Genomic DNA, 16,959 nt, shown 5'->3' with positions numbered 1-16,959 from the left:
CTGAAACACTAAGTCTTCTCTCCCAAAAGCAAGTCACAAAAATTCTCCTGAGAAATTGCTTTTAAACAATCCATTGTCCCAAACTTCTCAAACCTTTGACAAGGAGAAAAATTTAATGAGCTGAAAAAGATGAACACTAATCCTCAGTCTATCATTATTTATTTTCATTGCCAAGGTGTTAGAGCTATTCAAGAATCACAGTCATTGTACTAAATAATACATTAAAAAAATAACTGTTATTTTCAGAAAGATTGCTAGTAATTTTAAGCATCCTTGACTGATCTGATCTTCAAAAGGAAGGTGCTCAGCATTGTCAAAATGAATCTTTTGATGGTAGCACAAGCTAGCATAATAGAATTACGAGGTTATTTCAAAATTGCTGGAGGTTTCGGAAAATATTATGTATGGCCTATTCCCACAAACTCCTGAAGCATGCCACTTTTTCACAACCTTCCTTACCATGCTGCTGTCTGGAGCAAGGGTCTTGTCTCCGTTCCTGTTTTCAAGGCCCCCAGTAAACAATCAATAGCATGCAAACAAATAAACAAATAAAACAGACTATCTCTCTATCAAGAAAAGAGATTGAGACTCAAGATAGCTTAGTAAGTGTTATACTAAGTTCCGGATCGTTTCCTTGTCAAAAGTGTCATTCAATAAAATATCAAAAAATATTGCAGCTTCTGCAGTTTGGCTGGTATTGCTTTTGGCCTGCTAAAGTCTGAGGCGTTTTTATTCACCACCCTGTCAGTCAGTCCTTGATTGCTGAGAGATTTCTAACTTTGCCCTTGAAATGAGTCGTGATGGATAGAAGATGACTGTAGAAATTTGGAGGGGAAATACAGGCATGGAACCCTCCTCTTCACCAGCGAACTAAATCAATGAATCATGGGTTAGTACAGAAATACATCTGTGCTTGCCTATCTATCCTCTAAAAGCTTCCTTGGGCACAAATTCTGTATCATTATCTGGTAAGGATGCTATTCCTCTGTTAAGTAATATAGCATGGTTTGAACTGAGTGTGTGAGGATTATTTATCTATTTAAAAGAATTCTGTCTTTGTCAACTCAATAACCTCCAGAAAATTTAATTTCTATAAGGTAATCCTCAGGAGAAAAATCATCATAACAGAGGCCATTTGTATATTTTTCTGTTTAATTATACCAGGAAATGCCACAACTCTGAAACTCAGATGTTCGAGTTGCATCACGATGCCTGCAAAATAAACAGAATTTGTTATGATGCTGATGGGTTTAAACCATCGTTCGAACACATGAACCACTGCTGTCAGTTCCACAATTTGTGGGGAGCCGGTGGTGACATGAACATCATTATCCCACATTCCAGCACTATTCCTCCATACTGTCCCTGCATGGCCAGTCCTGCCGGATCCATCTGTAAAAACAGTAAAAGCACCTGCAAGGGAGGTTAATGACGGTTTAGAAACTGGCAACAAGTAGTCAATAACAAAAACATTAATAGGCTGATGTAGCTTTCTGCGGTGTGCTGCTTGTTGAGCCATCTTTGTCTTTGTTCCTATTGTCAGAGTCTGTGGCTGAATATTCTGTTGTGAGATCTTCCAGCCCAAGTATAAGCAAGGAGGTTCTTTTGAATCTTATCTTTAGCAATTTTTTGCCCTGCTGCGGTCGCTGCCTGTATCATTCCCTGTGGCAGCACAGTCCCGTGATAACGACGATGCGGTTCGGCAGCATTAATGGAAGGGACAGAGAATGCAAAGCGAGGGACATCCTGAGGGCACAATGGGATGTTAAAGAAACAGTCTTTCCAATCTATCACTATTAGTGCCCACGATTGAAGGAGCATAGTTGGAGAAAACAAAAGGTCGAACAGAGGCGATTCTGCTTTCAGGTTTCCAGCCTCTGACACAATCCCGAGAGCACACATTGCCAAATGCTTAACTTGCTGTAGCCCTTCTGCAGCAATTCGCACCTTTTGAGCTGGGGTGGAGAAATCTCCCTCACCCATCAAAGCACTCACATCTATAGTCCGAAGCAGGTTTCTCCGCGGTAGCATCAGGTTTTCAGTTGCCTGACTCTGTGCCAGTCCCCTCCACTTAGATTCCCACACAGTATACTGCATATCAGTCATAATAAGGCGACACATCATTTTGAAATCATGCGGTGTGAGAACAGAGCTATCGCATATGGATTGAATCAAATTGATAGTATACGGGGCACCTATGCCGTGGTCAGTGACAGTACGCAGTAAATCTCGCAGGACATTATATGACAAAGCCTCCCACCATGGCTCTTGGTCCGGGGCCACAATGACAGGAAAAGCCCCCAACATGTCCGCGTCTCCGGCTTTCCTAGCCTCCCTTCGAATAAGCGCCCACATATCGTGTGGACTGGGGGGAGACAGATCCCGCTCTTCTTCAGGGTCTGTTGACCCAGGATCAAAAGGATTGTCAGGGCCCTCAAAAGGATTGTCGGGACCCTCAGGAGGGGAGGCGGCAAGGACTCCCTGTGGTGGTGACAATGGAGGAGCTGATGGCACAGCGGGTGAGCCAGATGAGGGGCCTGTGGCTCCTTCATCCTCGAATGGACCGGGGGTAGCAAACAATGAACCCGCATGGCTTTTTAAAGCTTCAAATATTTTTCTCCAGGTTTCAAGTAACCCAGACGCCACCTTATCACCTTTAGTGGATGCGTCCCACAGTTTCACCCCGATCCCATCCCAAGTTTTCAGATCATAAATTGTCTGATTTGTAAATGAGGGATTGTTTTTAGCGGCCCATATGAGGATCTGTTGCAGGTCAGCAGAGGACACTGCCTTCCCCCATTGTTGAAGGATAAATTGAAAAGTAGCAAAAACATTTTCCTATTCCAAGGTCATTTTGTTCCCCATAGTGCGCAAGCGCTTACCTTCGTCCAGCGAGAAGCAGTTGGAGTGGCTGGGGACGATGAGGCTTCTTTCAGTCCCCTCTCGATACGGCTTCTTTTTTAAGCCTTTCACGCTTCCTTCAGCATATTTTCCACAAGGCTTCTCCGAGCCTGCCACGCTCCTCTCGGCATGCATTCCACAAGGCTGCTCCGAGCCTGCCACGCTCCTCTCGGCATGCATTCCACAAGGCTTCCCCGAGCCTGCCACACTCCCTTTGACGTGCATTCCACAAGGCTTCCCCGAGCCTGCCACGCTCTCTTCGGCTTGCATTCCACAAGACTTCCCCAAGCCTGCCACGCTCCCTTTGGCGTGCATTCCACAAGGCTTCCCCGAGCCTACCATGCTCCCTTCAGCATGCATTTCACAAGGCTTCCCCGAGCCTGCCACGCTTCTTTCAGCGTATTCTCTGCAAGGCTTCTCCGAGCCCCTTCTTCTGTTGCCCACAGTAATGACGACTACAACAGCAACGAGAAATATCAGTCCTGCTGCAGAGGAGCCAGTTATAAGTGGCAGCTTCTCCTGGACGCTGGTCTGGTACTCAGCTTCAGCTATGGTCATCTTTCGAGTGCCTGTCCTTTTGAGTCCCTCTTCATTCGAGTCCCTGTTCTTTGGAGTTCCTGTTCGTTCAGGTCCCTGTTTGGGCGCCAATTGTCGGCGCTTGGTCCCATTACAGAATTCCCTCAGTCAGTGTGGCATCAGAATAGCAAGTCTCAGAATAGCAAGTTCTCTGAATAGAAAGTTCTCCTTATTGTGTTTGACACACACCTTATATATGCTTCACTCCTAAGCAGTAAATCCACTCGTGGTTAATTGTCCTTAGGTTTTTCACAACAACATAGATAACAAACAAAGGGTTGCTTAACTATCCCAGAAGTGACCACATTAGCTGTGCATACTGAAGAGTATTCTGTTTACACCTTAGCCCTGTCTCCAGACTCCGGAGGCCTCATAGAGATAAGATCTACCAGAGTCTGTTGGGCTCTTTGTTGTTAAGTCTCCCCCCACAGAATTCTCCGTCCAAGACTTGACAAGCACTTGGAAATTTTTGGTTTTAGGCTTCTGTGGAGATCTTATTTTTACCCCATTGAGCTAAGTGAAAAGGAATAGGATTTCATTTTAGATACTTCTAAGAATGAACCTCTTAAGGTTCCAAAAATGCTGAGTATTTTTTTCTAAATCTAAATGATTTTAAACATCATCCTCTTCACAGACAGCCTGCTACCTGTCCTCATACCTTTACAATATGCTCACTTCACATGACTTCTGAGAGAAAGTCATATTCAAAATCTCCTTCATGAACTTTTAAAGTACTGAATTTTAAGCTCACTTATCTGTATTATAAGTGCTTGTGTGGTACTACTGTAACAGGAGGAATGACATAGCAACAGTGTATGAGAAATACGAGTTGAGCACATTGTTTCAAAATTTATTTTGTTGATGTCAGAGCATGTACACATAATATACAGAGAGATGCAAAGATATATGTTGTACTTCCATCAAATGAATCAGAGGGTTTAATGACACAGAAAATACAGAAAGACATACTCTGTACCATGGCTCATGTAATCAGGTCATCCAGGCCCTCAAAACTGAAGATTAGGCTTTTAAAACTATCATAAATGAGTCAGAAACCTTCAACTGGATGCACTAACTTCTTTAATAACATTTGAATCAAAAGTAAGTCTCATTTAATAGTGAAATAGGGGAAAGACTGTGACTGGTGTAATGTAGAATAATCGTGAAATATAGGAAAGATAATGACTAGGGTAGTCATTAACTGAGTGGAATGAATAGCTTTGAGAGAGAAGGCTATGACAATAAGACATTGTGTCTTACCTTCCTGCAGGGCTTTCCATCATATGATCTCAAAATATCTTATAAAATAATAGCAGTGATTCGTACCATTTCTGGGAGGGATGCTGCTGTTATAGCAGTACCTGATTATCTCATTCAGCATTTAAAGCTCTCACGACCTGAGAAATGGAGAATCTATTCACTGAATATAACTCAAACTCCCTCTGGCTACAACACCTGCTTTGTTTTTGTTAAGTTACATGTACCTTTTTTTTTTTTTTTTTTTTTTCCCTGAGCTTTTCTTGACATACATGGAAGACATAAACTTCATTTTACAGAAATGTTCACTGTGTGATCCTTAGAGGAAGAGCTGAAACAGCAAAAATTAGCAATCATAAAACTGAAAGCAAGTAGACTCACTGAGGAAAAATAAAGAGTTTTCAACTTCAGTATGCAATCCTGAGCACTCAAACAAGATGAATTTATTTATTTTTTTAACCTCTTTTGTAAAATTCTGTTTTCTGGAACAAGTTCTAAGACTGCACTGTGGAACCATGCGGATACCTAGCAAAAAAGGCTTGATTTACAGCTGTTAATCGGAGAGTCATCAAATGGCTTACTTTGGAGGTGACCTTAAAGAACATCTTGTTCCAATGGCCCTGCCATGGTCAAGGTTGCCAACCACTAGATCAGGCTGCCAGCATCTCATCCAAACTGGCCTCGAATGCCTCCAGGGATGGAGTATCCACAGTTTCTCTGGGCAAGCTGCTCCGTCCTCTGAGAAAAAAGAAGTTCTGCCTAACAATTAATTTAAATCTTCTCTCTTCTAGTTTAAAGCCATTCCACCCTGTATTATCAAAGCAATCTCAAACTCAAGATCTCATGTGAAAATAAAATAATGACCAGAGTAAGCTGATCATTGCAATATTGCCTTGAGATTGTGTTCTACAGAACTTATGCTTCCAAATTGCTATGGAGATCATCGAACCTAAAAGCATTATTCGGGTCTAGAAGCACCTGAAACTAGCTGGCATTCCTTTACTGGACTACAAAGCTCCCCTGCATCTGAAATGCATGCTGCCGTGTACATTCAGAAGCAGCTTCCTTCTAGAAGCTCACTATTCAAAAAATACAGCCACTTTGGAACAAAATTACAGCATTAGGTCATAGGATCCACTGTCTAGGACTAATCTGGTTTTAGCTGCCCTCTTATCCTCCCCTCCAAACCAAACCAAACCAAACCAAACCAAACCAAACCAAACCAAACCAAACCAAACCAAACCAAACCAAACTAAACCATACCAGATCACCTGGTATGCACAGTAGTTAATTACATACATCATTTGTTTTGGTGTCTTTGTCTTGTTTTGCTTTTTTTTTTTCCTAATTGCAGACAGTGAAGATTGATTTCACCTAAGCCAACAACAAGACTAAGCATCTCCTCTTATTTAATGAGTTTACTTTCTTTGTATTTCTGCAAATGTATATGTAGAAACTTACACACGCAAATATAAAGCTTTGAGGATGTAAATACGGCAGACAGCGTTACGTCTGCTGATAATGTGTACAATTTACCAATACCAAATCAATTCCCATGCAGTGCTCTTGGCAGATGAGATCTAATTTTTATCCTAAATCAATAGTGAATTAATTAACAAGATGGTAAACAAAGGTTACATCTAATGGATCACCAGGGCTATGTCTGTAGGGGAGCGACAGGGCTGATTAACCCACTGGTATTGCAGTTCTCCATGACTAAGTTCTTTACAGGATACAGGTTATCCTGTTTTCAGTATCTGTGCTCTGAATGCAATGAAATTTCTACAAGTGAAGATAATTCCTGTGACTTTTCCAGGCAAAGAAAACAAAGACTCTGTATATTTAACTGTAAATGCAAGCTATTTGAGTTTACAGTCATCTCAGTAAAGGCACACATCTGAACAGACAAGACAAAGCTTCTTTTTGCCGTAATAGGCAAGCAACAGGAATTTCTAAGAGACAGATAATTTTTCTAAAGCTTATGTGTTAAAGAGGCGGAACGGTTAATGCCACAAAAATGCTGTATTTTCCCTGTTAATTATAAAAAGAGCCTGGAGCAACCAACTCAAATATAATCATCATGCATCTCACCCTTTGTGTCAGATTTTTTGGTGAAGAGTTAAAGAGAGATGCACAGTTCTCCCTCCTACTAGCTTTTCCATGGGGACTGGTGTGAGCAGAATTGGTGCCAGCTAATGAAGCTGGTGGGGCCCTGGAATCAGTTGGTGGGAGGCTAAACTCTCTGAATCTTGAGACGATCCTACAGTCTTTGTGCCCAGAGTGCCAGCTGCTGGGGGGGATCAGTGTGAGTGGAACATAGTGCCAGCTCCTGGAGCCAAGGTGGGGTGTAGGTCCAGGCTGTGGTGTCCTGGCAGCAGCTCCTGGAGCTAGTGGGGCCTCCTCCCCCCATCACTGGCACCTGAGTAGTCCACAAACGTGGGTGTTCTGGTGAACCCAGAGAGTGCTGTGGAGCTGATCAATTTTATAATGAAATAGCTTCACACTGAGAAAGATCTGAGCTGTTGGGAAAGACAGAACAAAAAGCAACTTTGTCCTGATCATGTTTGTCAAGCAGATGCCTTCTTCCTGCTCACAGTGTGGTTTAAGGCAATAGGCAGTAGGAAGCCTCACTGATTTGGTGTCATAACAGTGCTGGAATCCAGTGTGAATGTTTAAAATTAAAAAATGCTTGTGTTTTAAACACATATATAGCTTCAGAACCCTTTAATATTATAATTGTGCATTACAATGTAGTCCACATAGAATCATAGAATAGTTTGGGTTAGAAGGGACACTTAGAGATCATCTACTTCAACCTCCCTGCCATAAGCAAAGGCTGGAAAACTAGCCTGAAATAATCCCGGTTGTTCTTTTTTTTTTCTGTTTACTTCCCAGAAATACACTCCTTCAGATGTTCCACACAATTCCCAATCAACTTTTCCATGAAGAATGCCTTTTTCTTAATTGGTTACGTGACTGAGCAGGGTAGCTGAAACTCACTGATTCTAGTTCCCCTTGTAGGGGTAATATTTGTACAAATTTTCTGAGATCCAAAACAGAAATAAGATGCTGAACAAATCAGTATCTAGAATTTAAGGAAAACTCCTCTAATTAGTCATGAAAAAAATCTTTTGGGATAGGACGGGAAAGGAAGACTCTCAGGTTTTATTCTGCATACTGAAACCATACAGCAGAATAAAGCTCCACATCCTTTCTGTCTCTTCCAATATGTATTTTTAATGGGGTGTTTCAGATTATTATTTTTTTCCCAACAGTTTGTTATGTGTCCCTGGGCAGTTAAACTGGTCTATATCTCAGTTTCATCTTTGTATGTACATTGCAGAAGAAAATCTTGCTTTCCCCACTTGATTCGCCAGAACTCTGTTCTCTTTGTCATTTCATCCTCTCCCCTCTGGAGAGAGTGAGAGAAAGATATAAGGAATATTGACTAAAACCATAAAGATATATAAAGACAACATGATACCAACAACACAGTTTAAAATCCTTAAGATGCCAGCTCATTTCTTAAAATTCTGAAATGCTTGATTCTGCATACATGATGAAGTGAACAAATGAATGAGGGGGAGACACCCTTGGAAGGACCAAGATGCTGAAGGAGAGAACCCTGAGATCATCCTGCACTGCAAAGGACTCAATCCTTTGTCACCTCCTGCTTCCAGCAGAGATCTGTCTTTCATTTTCCCTGCTTGAGACAGCAAAGTGTAGTATATAGATTATCACAGTATGGAAGTTTCTGTTTATGACCTTTCCTTGAAGATCTTTAAAAATTGTGAAATTAAGGAAATTCAGTATACGTTTCAATCTGCTCTGAGAAAATTTTCTTGATTTTAGACCAAGACAATATGTTCTAGCCAACCTGATGGCTCACATGAAAAGTAAGGCATATGGGTCACAGAGTTGGATTCCTCTCACGGAAATGTAAGTTCTACTTTTTCTTTTTAGAATATATTTCATAACTAATTTCCTTTGCCTTTACTTCACTTTCCCAATCATAACCAAAATAAATATTTGGCATAAGATAAAAGAAGTCCTACACTGGTTTTTTTTTGTTGTTGTTGTTGTTGTTGTTTTTTTTTTGTGTGTGTGTGTGTATGTGTGTGTGTGTGTAATTTCTATTGCTGAATTTCTAAGGTTAGAAGTGAGGATTGCCACACTCAGTACACCATTTTCTCTCTCCCCCCAGCCTGCCCAGTGTTTTCTATCACATGAACAGAACCTTCTTCTGAGTGGAAAACAAATCACAAAGCTATCCCTTTGAAAGATGATCCCTTCTCTGAGGGTGAGAAAAAAAATGACCAGACATAAGTGGAGCAATGGGGAAGAAGGAGGAACGCTGAGACCTGTGGGTTTTTTTGTTTGTTTTTCTTCCCATGGAATATTTTGTAAAAGGTTTATAAAATGATCTGCCATGCTACTTGTTCTCTCCTTTTCACACAGGGCCAAAGAGCAATGATTATTCCCAGCTCAGTGGCAGTGCCCTTGGCAGGAGCCCAGCAAAGGCATTTTGCCAGAGAGAGATGAAAATGAGTCCCATAGGTTCCCTGTTCTGTAATGTCAGTGCAGCTTCCAAATTTAGCAAGCACTGTTCTTCCACTCCTATCTAAACTGCCTGCATTTGTGGCATTTACGCATGTTATTTCCTTCAAGATGGGAAGCTCTCCAGGGCTTGGTGTAATAACTGAGTCTTCAAGCCTCCTACACTCTCTCTGTCATCTACTATATACTTTCTCTGAGGTAAAGATAACAAACAAGTTTTCCAACTTAGTAGCTGTCAACGGTTTATGGGCGTTCGGCCCGGTTCTGTGACAAAGGGGACGGGGGACCCATGGGCCCACACCCCGGGAAAAGGGAAATGGGGAAAAGGGTAAGGAGATGGCCCTGAGAGCAAAGAACAGCGGCAACAATCTGAGGAGAAACAAACTAATTTACTAAATAAGATATCGGAATGCAAAACAACACACTATAATACAATATAATTACAGTTTAAGCTGATAAATCCAATACAGAGAGAGAGAATGTCCCAAAATCAAGGTAGGCCTTACTCTACTACCAACGATAAGATGGCTGGAGAGCGAGGTGCTGCCAAGATGAGAGATGGCAGAAAAAAAGGGATGAGGTCTCGTGATCTGCAAGTTTTTATACTGCGAGCTTTTATCTTTTCCCTCCGGCTGGAAAAATGGTAACAGAGGAGCAAAGTACCATGGGGAATGTAGTAGTCCTTCTCTTCTGAACCAGGTACATTCACTACACGATGTTATGATGTAGAGTACCAATAACCGAAAATCATAAAACCATGACAGTAGCCTATGAGTTGGGAATCACAATGTAGTTCAACATATTTCTGGTGCAAATATATTAACTTTTGACAACTTACAGCATTTTCTGTTACAAAATACCTAGGTCTTTCCAAAAGTAATGCCTCACAAATTTCCATGGAAACTACAACAACTACAAACAGTACAATAACACTGCTTGATAGAGCGAAACACTATTTTTTCACATAGTTGCCACCATTAGCTAAGCATTTTTGCCAGCGATGAACAAGAATTGTGCATGTTATGGTTGTAAAAATCTGCACCAGTGAAGCTGAGCCACTGTTTCACATGGCTATGATGGCGTTGTTTCTGAAACACACCATCTGTCACTTCATTGTGCTCGTGTTTGGTCTCCATAAACCTTCAGCAAGCATCAGTGAGTATAAAGGGGTGCATTTTTGCTCCTTTGTTTCATACATACTCCATGTCAGATACCATTTTGTCAGACTGCCTCTCTGCTGCCAACAGTCACACAGTAACAAAATGTAATGGGATATTGGTGAAAACTTGGGAAAACTTGAAACTTGGGAAAGTTCAGCTTCTACTGCCATACCACTGACATCCAACTCTGACATTGTGGGCCAACATAATAAAATAGGAGGCATTACTTTTGGAGTAGCCCTTGGATATTAGAATCGCCATGGGAAAAGAACTATGTCTGGAGATGAGAGACCAGCAACGCTACACGAACAAATATAAATACATACATATGGGGTTTGCTGCTAGAAGCATTGCTCCTGTGAACAAGTAAATGGTAACATTTACAGGAATAAAATACTCTGGTAATTTGTGTTAAAGAAATGCTGTGAAAGAATAGATGGATGTGGAAAGTTCTATACAAATTTTAATGTCTTGAAAACCTCAAAACTCTCTGGGGAACAATCAAAGTTCTGTCTTCACTTTACACAATTAAATGACAAACTCCTAAAATTTAGCTGTTACCTTAAAATCTCCTTGTAGGGAATATGATTGCAATACAGATATCTCCAAAGGATGCTCCTTCTCATCACTATTAAACTCCTCTTTCAGATAAATCACTATCTGCTGATCTGAGGTGATCAGTACCACTGCAGGCATGTTCTGCCTTGAAGCAGTGGGGTTGTAGTTGTGTGAGGTGGGTCTTGAAACTGAGGAGATCACAAAATGAGGAGAGATCCACTTGGAACTGCCTGTAGACACCAGTCTTTGCAAGAGCGGTTGACGTGGTCAGGGATGGGTCAGGAGCAGCAGCGTAACACTCCCACATGTACATAGGCAGCCCCCAGAAATGGAGCATGGTATGACAGTAAGGGCATGGCATGTCAGTGAAGCATAGCACAGCAGTTTGTGTGGGGAGGAGTGTAGGAAGGACACTAGGTGAACCACTTTCTTCTCATCTGGGAAGAGCAAGCCGCAGAGCTCTATTGAATCAAAAGTGGTGACCACTCAAGAAAGATGAGGAGCTGTTGTAGCAGACCCATAGGAGGACTATGGAGATGCTGAAGCACTTTTCCTATGAAGAAAGTTTGAGGGAGTGGGGCTTATTCAGCCTGGTGAAGAAAAGGCTCTGGGAAGACATCGTTATGGCCTTCTAGTACTTATGGGGAGCATATAGGCAGGAGAGGGGCTGACTTTTTACATGGGCAAATAATAATAGGACAAGGGGGAATAGTTTTGAGCTAAAAGAGGGGAAATTTATGTTAGACGTTGGAAAAAATTCTTTACTCAGAATGTGGTGATGTCCTGTCAGAGGCTGCTCAGAGAAGTTGTAGATGCACCATCCCTGGAGGCATCCAAGTCCAGGCTGGGTAGGGCCCTGGGCACCCTGGTCTGGTGGTTGGCGACTCTGCCCATGGCAGTGCAGTTGGAACTATATGATCTTCAAGGTCCACTCCCAACTAAGCCATTCTATGATTTTATGATTTATTACTCTATACCTGTTAAGTGAGCCTGAGGTGACTAGGTTCAAGACTGATTTCTAACATGAAAGCTTATTTACTCGCGTAAAATCAATTTCACCCTAACAGCTCATTTAAGTTAGTCATATTTGGGAATCCACTGTCTTTTTTTATTATTATTTGAATGCAGGCTGTAGAAAGTTAGGAAACATGACACGGGATCTATGGGAAATCTTTTGTCTTCTGGAGTATCAACCAAAGGCCAGGCAGGATGACTCCACTGTCTTCCCAAATAGCACTAGATGTCTTTGTGTGGTGACTTAATCTCCACTGTGTTTGTGGTCATCATGTTTTCCCGCATTACACAATGTAGCTTGCTACCAGTAAAAAATGAAGGTTTTGCAGCTGTTTTAGTGTATAGTATTTCCAAGCTGCTTTCAAGATGTCAGGAAGTTAAGGACAAACTTTAAAGCATTGCTTTCATACTTAGAAGAAGAGTTCACACCCTGAGGAATTTGATAGAAAGAGAGGGGCAGATAAGCAGACAAGCCTTCAGAGTTTAATGCTTTGCTCAGTTGAATTTATGTATGAAACTTTGGTAGTTGCGTTAGGCAGACTGGGTAGTCCTTAAGGCCAGAAACACATAGAGCTAGTGATGTGGCATCTAAATTAAGCAGACAGGTTTTCCTCTTTCAGCTCTCAAGGGCAAAAGAAGCTCAGGTTAGTGTCAGTTCAAGTATTAACCTCTCAAAGAAGAATAGAGATGACTTCATAGGTTGTATTCCTGGCCCTGATACAGATTAAGTTTCTGATTTAGCTTCTCTGTTCTTGTAATTGCCTGTGATGCAGAACTAGATAAAAATACTTAACTACTTTGCATGTCTGCTTTGTAGCTTAATAACTAGATATTTGTCAAGAGATTTGAGTCATTTATGAATGTAAACTGAAAATGCACTGCCTCCTACCCTGCTGTTTATTAACAGCTATTATTTTCTTATGGCTGTTTAGTTTGTTTGGTTTTTAGGACGCTGAATAATCTCCTAATAATGACATTAAAATTAAAGACAGAGTAGGGACAATCTTATTCAGTGACATTTGCAAAGAAACTAACTCATGCTGCTTGAGAAAAAAAGATTTGTCTTTCTTCAAGATAAAAGCCACGTTCTGCCTGAAGGCCTCATCTTTCCATGATGGCAAGACATTTCACATTTGATTTTAGCCCATAAACAGAGATTTGCTTTTACATACTTCTCTTTTTTTTCACTCCCTCTTCCATCCTGTCTCTCGCTCCCTTTCCTTCCCTCTGTCACACATGTATGATAGGTACAGTTGTGAACGTGCTGGTCTTAGGAAAGAAATCCACATATCAAAAATAAATTGTGAGATGTTCTATTTTAAGGCCTCCACATGACCCTACTTATCTGTCCCACTGAAGGACCCTTTGGGCAGCAAGTATCTTGGAGTTTCTATTTTAGGACGCAGAAATGAGGTAACACATAGTGAGTGAATGATGGGTTTAGCATCAAGTTCATTATCCACGAATGTGTTAAAGAAAAAGTAAGATTCTCCTTCATCTTCATCAGGGATCTAGAACCAGAGGCAACTAAAAGCAAGCAGATGGAAAAATTTTAATACAGATACACATTCACTGTCCAGTTTGGAATTTGTTCTTTTCTAGTCCATGCTGCTGGAAATCATTTATATACAAGCACGGTTATGTGAAGATGAACAGGACTAGCACACACCTCAATCTCCCCTCTACAAAGAGTTGAGATACTATCCTTACTAGTTATAAGTTTATGTCCCAGTGAGGTTAAGGAAGGTTATGCCATATGAATAATTCATATGTCAAGAGGTTCTAAAACCAAGTGAAGACTTTTATAAACTTGAGTGTGCCTTCTCAGTGTCTATTTACAAATGCTGATGTGTTGGATTTTGAGGGGCTGACATCAAGAAGTGTCCAGTAATCACTGTTATGCGGTAAGAACAGTGAGACTGGAGAGAGAGGGCAAATTTTCAGGAAAGACACCGCTAGCTGAAACACTGTGAGTTCAGCCTATACAAGGCTGTCAACTTCTGAAAAAATGTGTAGTGTATAGCTCAGTCTTAGAGAGAATCAGTACAAATCCATTGTCTGTGACAACCTGCCCCGTTCTTTCTTTTATCTTGACCTTCAGCTCACCTGTGACTTGAGTAAACAGATTCTTTCAGCTATGTTTTTGCAGTCTAATAATAATCCAATCTTCAACTAAAATGTTTGTATCTATCGTACTGCTTCTACCTAAGTGGTGGACTGACACAAGAGAGATTCATTTCTAATATCTGAAATGTTGAAGTGCTTGGATAAATCCAAAATACCTCCTATAGCACAAATCAGTAATAAAATGTAACTGCATTCGTTTATTATCTTTCCCAGGAGGATGGGAAAGGCATGATAACCCAAAAGTAGGTCTAGATTAAGAAAAGAAAAAGAACAAAAAGAGAAATAAAGTAATTTGCTTTCTTCAAGGGCAGGCGACAAACTGATATACACTGTTTTTAGAGGCAATAAACTCAAAGTTAACAACAACCAAAACAAACAAACAAAAACCAAAAATTGATTTTCTTTATTTAACAATTTTAGAGGTCTTGGTCCATAATAAAACAGCAGTTTTGAGGCTTCTATATATCTTTTAGCAACAATAAAACATTCCTCTAGTCTCCCATAAGAGTGACACTGGGAATTCCTAAGCTCCCTAGACTAGTGTAAAAGAGATTTTTCCTCTTGTAATGTCTTTGAAGTAATAAAACACAGCTTTATCAATTCTTTGTTTGACAGCAGAAGAAATATTTCCCAGGCTGCCTTTTATGCAGATGTTGTTCATTGTTTGCTGCACAGAATTCATCTGATCTGAGATTGATACTAGCAGGGATGAATAGTAGTCATGAACATTAGCTCTCGTTTTCCTGACATTGTTCATCTGATGAGCAATGGAGGTATATTCTAATCAGTAATCAGATGTTATAGTGTTCAAATTGGGTGGTCAAATTGAGATTTCTTTGACTTCAGTAGATCCTAAATATGTTCAGTAATTATCAAGGAATAACAAATTGGGCATTTGTTTCTAATTCTAAAACTACAGCAAAAAAAAAGCTACAGCAAAAGTTGGATGCTTTTACTGTTATGACCTTGATACGTACAGCTTGATTGCACAGACGACAAGTAAATCAGATTTTGCAGGTAACTGAAGATTGTCTGTTAGCAACAACACAGTTAAAGCTGTGTCTTAGCATCATGCTGCTTTATCAAGGTAAATACCACAGTCTTCAAATTCATGCAATAGTTGGCTAAAATGAAAGTCTTGTGAATTTTCTTACTTATTTTTAACATTTTTTTCAATTTTATTTTTGTGTTTCTATTTTATATTCTTATTTTATTTCATTGCTGATTTTTTAAAATTTTTAGTTATTTGAAATGGAGTAGCTAAATTATTATTTATTTTAACATGGTAACTGTATTTTACATACTTCCAATTGACCTAGACCAGAACGATAGTATTGTCTTACATAGGCTGAATTATAAACTATGGACAAGAAATAAAAAAGCAAATACACATATGCGTTAGGTAAAATATCTTTCCAGAGAGCCTCTTTCCTTGATAAATTCTTAGCAATTTCCTTATCTCTTCAATCACTTTTCTATGTGATTGAAAGCCACATTTTCTCCATGTGGAGTAATGTTTTTAAGGTTTTTCATTAATCTTACAAGGAAGACACCCTTATGAAGCAATTTCTGACATGTCATCATCTCAGTCTTTTAAAAGTGGAACACAACAGCTTTCCTACCTTCTAAGGATCAGCTTTTTTGCAGAGTCAAGGGCAATCAATATCTGTTTCACTATCGAGGAAAAAGTCAAGCAGCAGAAAGTATATGTGATGCCATAAAATCCTTTGAATAGCAAGAACAGCTGAAAATACATTCATATTAAATTTGTTTAGGACCAAATGATGCTTATGAAATATTTATTTTCTTCTTTTTCTGGCAATAGTATTTGGGGAGGAAAACATACATATAAATATCAAATTATATTAGAATTTCTGTGCGGAAAGATAAAGCTTTGTCCAAAAAGTAAAAAATTAAGATGAAAGAAACTTCTCACCTTTTTATGATTATTTGTCTAAGTCAACTCGTAACATCATGTCCTAACATTAGGGGTAAATATCTCATTTTTAAATTGTGAACTCCACAGAAATATCATAAAAGGATAGATTTGACTGTTGCCCTCATGGCTTTGAGAAAGTGACACAAAATGCATTGAAGAACTTGGTTGAATTTATCTTTCATTATTTGCATTTTGAATGATGTATCTAGAGGAAGGAAGGAAAGGAAGGAAGGAAGGAAGGAAGGAAGGAAGGAAGGAAGGAAGGAAGGAAGGAAGGANGGAAGGAAGGAAGGAAGGAAGGAAGGAAGGAAGGAAGGAAGGAAGGAAAGAAGGAAGAAAGGAAGGAAGGAAGGTCTAATATCTGAGAAGTGTAGTGAATGTCTATCTTTGATTGTATGTGAAGCACACAGACATTCTATCAGTGATAATAGAATAAATCATAAATTGACTGAATAACATAGAGTAGAAATAACACTACAGATGCACTGGTCTCGCCCCCTACTCAGAGCAATTATGCATGTTGTATGTAATGTATATATATTTGTATGTATATATGTGTGTATGTATGTATCTATCCGTCCATCCATCCACAAAATCTTCCTCTTTCTTACTGGCTGTACTTTCTGTCTGCATGCATATGCAAACACAGAGTTTCAAATTTAATACTAGAAAGTGAAACATAATCTCACAAACCAAAAATGGCTATAGAAAATTAATAAAGGCTTGATGGCCCTTCCCTTTAACTGTTAAATATCCAAATTAGACAACTAAATTAGATATTGTCAAGGAAATTTAACATGTTTTGAAGACCATCATTAAGTAAATCTTTCTTTATATCCCTCTGAGTGAATGTACAGCTTAATACAAAAG

The sequence above is a fragment of the Numida meleagris genome, chromosome Z, assembly GCF_002078875.1.
Source record: "Numida meleagris isolate 19003 breed g44 Domestic line chromosome Z, NumMel1.0, whole genome shotgun sequence".
Classification (NCBI taxonomy): Eukaryota; Metazoa; Chordata; class Aves; order Galliformes; family Numididae; genus Numida; species Numida meleagris.
This window is presented reverse-complemented; position numbering follows the sequence as displayed.